This window comes from Palaemon carinicauda, chromosome 26 (genome assembly GCF_036898095.1).
Source record: "Palaemon carinicauda isolate YSFRI2023 chromosome 26, ASM3689809v2, whole genome shotgun sequence".
NCBI classification, from domain to species: domain Eukaryota; kingdom Metazoa; phylum Arthropoda; class Malacostraca; order Decapoda; family Palaemonidae; genus Palaemon; species Palaemon carinicauda.
In genome coordinates, this window is record NC_090750.1 from 37,183,711 (window position 1) to 37,194,205 (window position 10,495).

Consider the following 10,495-nt stretch of genomic DNA (forward strand, 5'->3'; position numbering starts at 1 on the left):
TGCCAGCGACGTCACTATTGGCGCAGTACTGGAACAGGTGGTCAACGGCACGCCCTGCCCATTGGCCTTCTTCAGCAGAAAACTGTTCAAGGCAGAATTGGGTTATTCTACCTTCGATCGTGACTTTCTGGCAGTGCACTTAGCTGTCAGTCACTTTCTCCATTTCTTAGAAGGTACGCCCTTCGTCATTCGCACAGACCACATGCCTCTGATGCACGCCTTCACTCAACAGTCTGACGCCTGGTCCGCCCGTCAACACTGACATCTCTCCACCGTGGCTGAATACAATTGCACCCTTCAACATGTCCCTGGGAAAAGGAATCCCATTGCCGATGCCCTGTCAAGAAACACTTTTGCCGCTGTTCAACTGGGATTGGATTACAAAGCCTTGGCTGAAGCCCAACGACAGGATCCAGAGTATCAAGCATGTAGAACATCCTGCATTTCTCTCCATTGGGAAGACGTCCCCCTCGATGACTCCAACACCACCCTCCTCTGTGACGTCAGTACTGGTAGACCGCGACCATGAATTCCTGCTTCCATGCGCCAACAGGGATTTAATTCATGGCCTTTCACATCCCTCGTGCCGTTCTACTGCACAGCTGCTGAAGACAAAGTTCATTTGGCACGGCATCACTAAGGATGCTAAAGATTGGGTCTGCTCCTGTACTTCTTGCCAAACTTCCAAAGTACATCGACACAAGGATTCAGGAGTGGGCACCTTTCCTCAACCTCAGCGTTGTTTTGCCCACATTCACGTCGACGTTGTAGGCCTACCCATATCATAAGAACATCATTTATCTGTTTACCATCATCGACCACTCCACTCGTTGGCCTGAAGCCATTCCCGTGGAAACTGCAATGTCCGCCTCATGTACATCTGCCTTTCTCTCAGGATGGATAGCAAGATTTGGTATCCCTGAGCATATTACTTCTGACAGGGGTACCACTTTCACCTTTCAATTGTGGACATCATTAGCGAATCTCCTGGGCATCACCCTACATCAGACAACTGCCTACAACCCCGCTGCCAATGGAATAGTTGAAAGTTTTCATTGCACCCTCAAAGCAGCTTTGATGTCCTGCTGCAAGGACTCCAACTGGTTTACTCAGCTTCCCTGGGTCCTCCTGGGACTAAGGACCATTTCTAAAGATGCCCTGGACGTCTCAGCACCTGAAATGGTGTATGGCGACCCGTTGGTCCTCCCTACCAAATTTTTTCCTTCTACAACCTCCGACGACGATCTGCAGCGCATACGTCACGTCGTGGGAAAATTTACTCCATGCTGCCAGACTTACAAGGCCCCTGCGAAGCATCACATACCGACAGACTTGTACTCTGTAACGCACGTCTTCCTACGCAACGACACTAGCAAGCCATCGCTAACACCCCCTTACTTGGGCCCTTTCCTTGTGATCCGACACAAACCGAAAGCATTCCTACTAAACATTCGTGGCAAAGAAGGCTGGGTCTCCATTGATCGTCTAAAACCTGCTTATCTCCTGCCAGATGACCCGCCTACAGTTCGCCTCTCGTGATCAGGGTGCTCTATTTAACATGTACAGTATGTCACTTTTAGGGGGGGAGCCATTTACTACTCGTGTCACATGATCGTACATAGTAACGACATTTCTCTTTTTTTGTATATATTATCCTGTGTATCTTCGCTCTCCCCTCGCACTGACAGCAACTCGTATAAACATGTCTGTCTATTTCATTGTTAACTGTTAACAGAACCAGTTGCTGGTTGGACAAGAAATAGCAAGTTTGTATTTTGTGACCTCTTGCTGGGACCTAGTGTGTATATATACCCGATGTGTCTATAATAAAGTACTCAGCTGCTTTCTTCCCGCATTTGAGTCACAACCTGTTCTTGGCTCATCACAAGAAACTCGAACTTCCTCATTTATGTTTTCCTGAGGCTAAACTATAACTAGTTTAGCTTTTCGATCTCATGAAATTAAAGCTCTGTTGATGGACCTTGATGCTTATGGAGATGTAGACCCAAATGGTATTTTTCCTTTGTTTTATTATAAAGACTGCAGATTTCTTAGCTCCAAAATTATCTTATTTTGTGCAAGTTAGTTTGAATACTCATGACATTCGATAGAACTCACCACATGATTAGGGAAATGAGGGTTTACCAATCCCAGACATATGCAAGCATTCAATGAAAGAAATAATTTACTAGTTCCCATAAGAAAAAACATATTCTCAATGGTTGACTTGACCCCACACTGAATTTTAACACGACAACTACCGAATACTTTCATCAAACCACCTGCATGTTGCAGCTTTACACCTGATTTATTCGGTTTATTTAAATTGATACCCAAACTTTTAGCATGCCATAAACCTGCAATACATACTTCTGCTCCTGTGTGAGCAACTGCCTGCAAAACACCTGATTTATTATTTTCAATACATAATACCTGTACATTTAACACTGGTTGTGTGCATGCTGCTGCTCCCACATGCAACATACCACTACCTCTGTTGTCAGTTACCTTTTCATTGACATTAATTGAAGATTGTGGATTAACATTACATGAACAATCGGTGCTTTGATGAGCACAAACATTGTAAGATGTGACGTTGCCGATAGTTGTAGTGTCTGGTCTGCTTGTACCAGATCCATAATGGTGCTCCTTGACCGTATAACTTTTGATCTTTCTTCTGAATAAATTGGAGAAATGACTGGTCTTTCCGCAAGAAAAAACATTTGCATTACTTGCTGGACAATTCTGGCCTTCTCTTAAATGTTGTCAACCCTGTTTAATAATATCACCTTTCTGTACTCAGAGGGAAGAGGTGGTGTAGTGGCACCCGTGTCCGATGTACCTGCCCCATAAAACACCGCTGTCTCCCCTCGTCGAAGAGATACCTCACATTCACGTTTTGTTTCTTCAAATGATTCGCATTTAATCATAAGCTTCCCGACTGTCATACTTTTCAAAATATTGCAATACATTTTGTTTCAACTTCATGTTATGCAAACCACTCACTAATTTATGTAACAAAATAAAATTCAGTCAAGTCCCTGTCGCAACTAGGACACTAAAACCCACAATCAATTGCCTTTTGCTGACAATGATAGTTGTATTCTTTTGCAGATTCACTTGCACCTTCCTTTTTGTTAAAAGACTTATCCCATAAGAAGGCTTAGTTCACTGTCTTCGTTGTTATCTTCAAGATAGCCTCAAATGCTTCTTTCATCTCAAGAGCAGCTCATCGGTCCGGAGGGAACTGTGCATCAATAGCTCGTCTCAGCTTGTCCTCGTAATTTACCCTGATGTTCAACACCACCTCGCCACATGGTATTCTACTAAGTTTGATCCAATCTTTTCCATGGATCGTTTCCATTCTCTAAAGGCAGCTGTTGACATTGTATGCATGCACTTCTCTGGTGCAATGGGTTTATTACGTCTATCTCTTGGAGCTCTTGCATTGCTAATATTTGACAATAACACACTTTCAACTGCCTCTGCAATTGCACCAAAGCCGGCGTCTGTCCTTCAAGGAGTACCACATCGAAGTCGACCTCTCGATGCCCTTGGGGTAGTCCCAGGAGATGGCCTTGCAAATCTGCTCATTCTGTAGTAAGTTAGGCACCAATCACTGTGCCATGTAGGAGACAATTACTAATGATTTCATCTTGGAGCTTTATGGTACAGCCAATTGGATGGCTACAAACAGACTCACTGATTATGTGGTTGTTCAGTGCCACAGCAACGTGGCAGAGTGATACGTATAGTGCTTGCTTGAATAACATCCTACATTGATTGATTGATTTGAGGTTTTCTGGCATCCTGACATCTAAGATTATTGACACCGATTTATGACGTTAAATTTCCTATCTCTTTCCATCACTGATTCCCTGCCATCGGTGTTTGGGTTAGTAATATAAACATTACGGGAGATTCATAAAAGAAAATTGAATTTTGATTATGAAATTTTTTATTTCTGTACTCGCCTGATGTTCATATAAATGTCCACCCTTCTCCCCACTGAATGTTGATGACCAGAGAATAGGGTATTAGTTTTGCCTTCAAGACTGAAGACAAAAATAGGTATGTCTAACCAACGTCGTGGTTATGACCATCAACTGCTATATTATCTCAATACTGTACTAGATCCCTACTGAAAGGAAAATGGGAAATTTTTGATTTGGGGGTAAATGTAATTATATATCAAGCTTTGCGAGAGAGAAACAAAGTAAACAACAGGTTATTATCATTATTGTTATTATTTTTATTATTATTATTATTGTTGTTATTATTATTGTCATTATTATTAATTGCTAAGCTACAACCCTAGTTGGAAAAGCAGGATGCTATAAGCCCAAGGGCTTCAACAGGGAAAATAGCCCAATGAGGAGAGGAAACAAGGAAAAATCAAATATTTTAAGAACAGTAACATGAAAATAAATATCTCCTATATGCACTATAAAAACCCCAACAAAACAAGAGGAAGAGAAATAAGATAGAATAGTGTGTCCGTGTGTACCTTCAAGCAAGAGAACTCTAATCCGAGATAATGGAAGACCATGGTACAGAGGCTATGGCACTACCCAAGACTAAATAACAATGATTTGTTTTAGGAGTGTCCTCTTACAAGAGCTGCTTACCATGGCTAGAGTGTGTCTTTTATCCTTACCAAGAGGAAAGTGGCCACTGAACAATTACAGTATAGTAACCTTTGGATGAAGAAGAATTGTTTGGTAATCTCAGTGTTGTCAGGTGTATGACAGAAGAGAATTTTAAAGAATAGGCCAGACTATTCGGTTTGTGTGCATGTAAAGGGAAAATGAACCGTAACTAGAGAGAAGGATCCAATGTATTACTGTCTGGCCAGTCAAAGGACCCTATAACTCTCTAGCATTAGTATCTCAACAGGTGGCTGGTGAAGAGGCTAACCTACTACTTTTAGTAGTTAATAAGAATAAATCAATATAACTATTAGAATTATGCTATTCTAATAAAATAAAGTTTGGCTACATGTAGCCAATAACTGTGCTGTAAATAACGGGGACCAATTATAATTGTGTAAAGCTAGTCTAATTATAATTGAAATCTATTTCCATTTAGTTTACTTGCTTTCTCCACCAAATGCTATTTTATGAACACCCAGCATCTGGTTTTTTCACAAGGTAAGATAATTAGAGAATAGATACTGTACTTTAATTTTTAAACAGCAATGAAAGTATATGCACTCAGGGGGTTGGTTAAACAATCCACTGATAGTAATAATTAAAATTTATGCTTTTTTTATTTATTTCTTTATAAAAAAATAACTATCCATTGCTTACTATAGTTGATTCCCATGAGTGTCGTTGATGTTTTCATTGTCGTACTTTTACCTTAACAACTAACTGATTAAGATTTGGCCACATTTGCTTTCATAACACTTAAATATGGTGGCAAGAAACAATTGCTCATATTACTGGAATGGACATACATAGTCAACTTTAAATTTCAAAGATTAAAGTACAGCTGCAAATAGCAATTTTATTAATTTATGCTTCCACTAATTATTATTTATCAAGGATCGAAATCTGCCTTCTGTGGATCAAAGTAGAATGGTAAGAATAGAGTACAGAATAGGGATTTTTATGGATAAACCATTTATTTGCTTACAAAAGTGAATAGAATTTTTCATTTGTTATATGAGGAATGTTGTCACTTATGATTAATAGTTAAGCTAGAACCTGAGTTGGAAATTAAGAATGCTATAAACCCTGAATAATAAATCTATTTCTGGGCGAGAGACCCGTGCCGCCCAGTGAAATGCTCCTTTAAAATCATTTCTAAGGTAAAAACTGCTATGAATTTACCAGAGAAAAATTTGTATAGGAATGCTAGGTTGAACCCAGATCGCTCTCCTTAATAAGGTGTGGGTATAATACTGGGGCGTTGAATAAATCACAACCAGAGGCCTCGCACCATTTAGATATCTCCTGTCAACATCCCCGAACAGCGAGGTGCCGTTCAACATCCTACTACTACTAGCAATCCCACGCCAGTGACATCACTCCTTTAATAGCACGCAGTTTGCTAGCCGTATTTTACCTTGTGTGTGAATTTTGCTGGTTTTTTCTGGATTTACCTCAAGATGTCGGACTCCACTGTCCCTCCATCTAAGTTAAGTACCAGATCTATGAGTTTTGAGATTTTGGAGGGGGCCTTGCCCCTTTTTGTTTATATTATTCAGCGAATTCATGACCTTGCGTGGGTCTCTCATGGCGCTCAGCTCCCTCCTCTCTCTCTCTCTCGTTCGTTCTTAACGATTTTCAATAAGTCCTCCATACTGATTATTTCTCATTATGAACCTTACGGATATCCACGGTTCACACACCGTATTAATTTTATATTGTCCTGGTTTTTATGATAACAGTTATTCCATATACGTGTGCGTATTTTCAGTAGGTTGGCATGCCTGATCGCCTTCGGCGTTCCATTTCACATATTATTACTTGGATTATTTACGTTCGCACGCCACGGACTTGCTTATCATTTTAACGTCATTCGTTTGCTTGCATTAGCTCGAGGGGCTTTCATGAGTCAGATATTACATATTAGTTTTCATTTTGTTAGCACTTCACTGACCCTATGTTATGTTGGTAGCCCTGCCTACTCCCAGCGCCGTCAGGCTTGATTTTCTCCTGTCTCATGTTCGCTCCCTCGTTTGTTTTACGATTGATGTATAGCTAATTTTATTATTATCATCCAGCATGCCTTCCTATCTTATTTTACCAACCGTTATGTTTATTATAGTGTTATTAGTCCTTCCGTGTGATCATATCAATTGTGGGTCTGGCAGGTTGGTATACCTGTTATCGCCCCACTCCTAGCCTCCTCCCGCTGATACCCCACCCCAGGGTTCCCTCCCTCTCTCTCTCCCGATCGAGTTTGAGTCACTTTATAGCGCTATGTACCCCTCCCAGGGGCATCCGCTTTGCACGGGCGGTTCCCGTTGATCTGTGAGGCATACTATTATTATACATTAACGTACATTACTTACTTTTTCCACTACTCTACCCGGTCGTAGTCGTTTTCTTTCCGTCGCTCGTTTGGCCAACGATCGGCGGGAAGTTTTCGGCTTGGTCCATGGTACCTTGTTATGTTATATCATTTATCAAGTTTTGTACGTGCTACTCCCCCGGTCCCGCACGTCACGGACCCGTTAAAGATCCCTTTCCCCCTCTAGTGTCACGCACCTCACGGACCTTATATATATATATATATATATATATATATATATATATATATATATATATATATATATATATATATATATATATATATATATATATATATATATATATATATATATATATATATATATATATATATATATATATATATATATATATATATATATATATATATATAATATATATATATATATATATATATATATATATATATATATATATATATATAATATATATATATATATATATATATATATATATATTATATATATATATATATATATATATATATATATATATATATATATATATATATATATATATATATATATATATATATATATATATATATATATATAATATATATATATATATATATATATATATATATATATATATATATATATATATATATATATATATATATATATATATATATATATATATATATATATATATATATATATATATATATATATATATATATATATATATATATATATATATATATATATATATATATATATATATATATATATATATATATATATATATATATATATATATATATATATATATATATATATATATATATATATATATATATATATATATATATATATATATATATATATATATATATATATATATATATATATATATATATATATATATATATATATATATATATATATATATATATATATATATATATATATATATATATATATATATATATATATATATATATATATATATATATATATATATATATATATATATATATATATATATATATATATATATATATATATATATATATATATATATATATATATATATATTATATTATATATATATATATATATATATATATATATATATATATATATATATATATATATATATATATATATATATATATATATATATATATATATATATATATATATATATATATATATATATATATATATATATATATATATATATATATATATATATATATATATATATATAATATATATATATATATATATATATATATATATATATATATATATATATATTATAATATATATATATATATATATATATATATATATATATATATATATATATATATATATATATATATATATATATATATATATATATATATATATATATATATATATATATATATATATATATTATATATATATATATATATATATATATATATATATATATATATATATATATATATATATTATATATATATATATATATATATATATATATATATATATATATATATATATATATATATATATATATATATATATATATATATATATATATATATATATATATATATATATATATATATATATATATATATATATATATATATATATATATATATATATATATATATATATATATATATATATATATATATATATATATATATATATATATATAAAGATTTCATTACGGGATCCCCGGAAGTAGCTTTTATACATTACCATCTGGTCGAGTTGTTAAGCTGTGCCTCCGGAGCCAACGTTACTCATTCTTACTTGGATTAACTTTATATTAGTCACATATATATATTATATATACGATCCTTGTTCTCGACCTTCCCTTCCCTCTTTTAATATGATCATGGTTACGATCTGACTTTATTTCAATTCCTTTTACAATCAAAATAGTTATTTTGATATTGATAATTAAGCAATCCGGACCCCCCGGGTCCCGATTTGCTTACATTCAATATACTTTATGGCTATATCTAAAAGATTTATATCATGATATTGACATATATATATGTAGATATTTAAGCTCCGGGCCCTCCGGGCCCCTAAATTGCTTTCATTTAAGATACTCGTGTATCTTTTGTCTTACAGACTGTACGTATATAAAACATTGTTATCATGATATTGATATATAAATCTTTTATCATGATATTGATATCACTTAAGCACCCGGGGCCCCCGAGCCCCTATTTGCTTTCCTTCAGGATTCCTAATGTATATATAGAAAACATTTTTATCATGATATTGATATATAAATCTTTTATCAGGATCTTGATATCATTCAAGCACCCGGGGCCCCCAAGCCCCTATTTGCTTTCATTCCGGACTCCTGATGTATATATATATATAAAACATTTTTATCATCAGGATTCCTGATGAATATATATAAAACATTTTTCCCATGATAGTGATATATATAATTTGCTTTCATTCAGGACTCCTGATTTATATATATATAAAACATTTTTATCATGATATTAATATGTAAATCTTTTAGCATGATATTGCTATAATTTAAGAATCCGGGGCCCCCGAGCCCCTATTTGCTTTCATTCAGGATTCCTGATGAATATATTTAAAACATTTTTATCAAGATATATATATATATATATATATATATATATATATATATATATATATATATATATATATATATATATAATATATATATATATTTTAAGGACCGGGGCCTCCAGGCCCCTAATTTGCTTTCCTTTGAGATACTCATGTATCTTTTATTTTACAGTCTGTATGCTGTGCAATGACGGCATGTGCAGCTGTCATCTATCAACCCTGCGGCCATGACATGTGTCATTCACACGCCCACTGTTCTGTCCGAGTGGATGACTTAGCTGTATGGCATCCAGACAATTGTGTAGTCTGCTACGCAATGACCTCCACTCTAACATCTGACTCGGTGAGTGCATTTTCATTGATACAAACTTGTAGGGAGTTACGATTAATTTCAAATATTAATTTTAAGGCCACTAGTCCTCTGGACTTCCCGCATGCCTTTCACTTAGTGTCTACGAAGTCCTTGGACTTCTTCACTTTTCTTTGGCACAAATATCCCTCGCTAATAGTCTGTTCTCTTTCAGTGCTCCCAACTTGAGAAAGATACAGCTCGGGCTACCCTCAAGATCTGGATTGACGGGTTCGCCCGCAACGTGAAGGCCACACAGCCTTATATCCTCTCTGAGGAATGGTGTTCCCGTCTCTACCCCCAAGCTAAAACTTCACCTGCAGTCCTCAAAGAATTGGCGGATCCTTTCATCGAGAGGTTCGAATCCCTTCTTCCGGCCCCGGACCAAGAAGAGACGGGCAGCACCCTAACTGAGGACATCTCTACCCTCAACCTCCATGTGGAACCCATGGCTCTTGACGATCCCGACGCAGGTAGGGACGTAGGTGAGTCAGGTGGTTCCCGGGCTAAGATTCCTATCCCTAGCCCGGCTTTCTCTTCTCCTTCAGAACACTCTT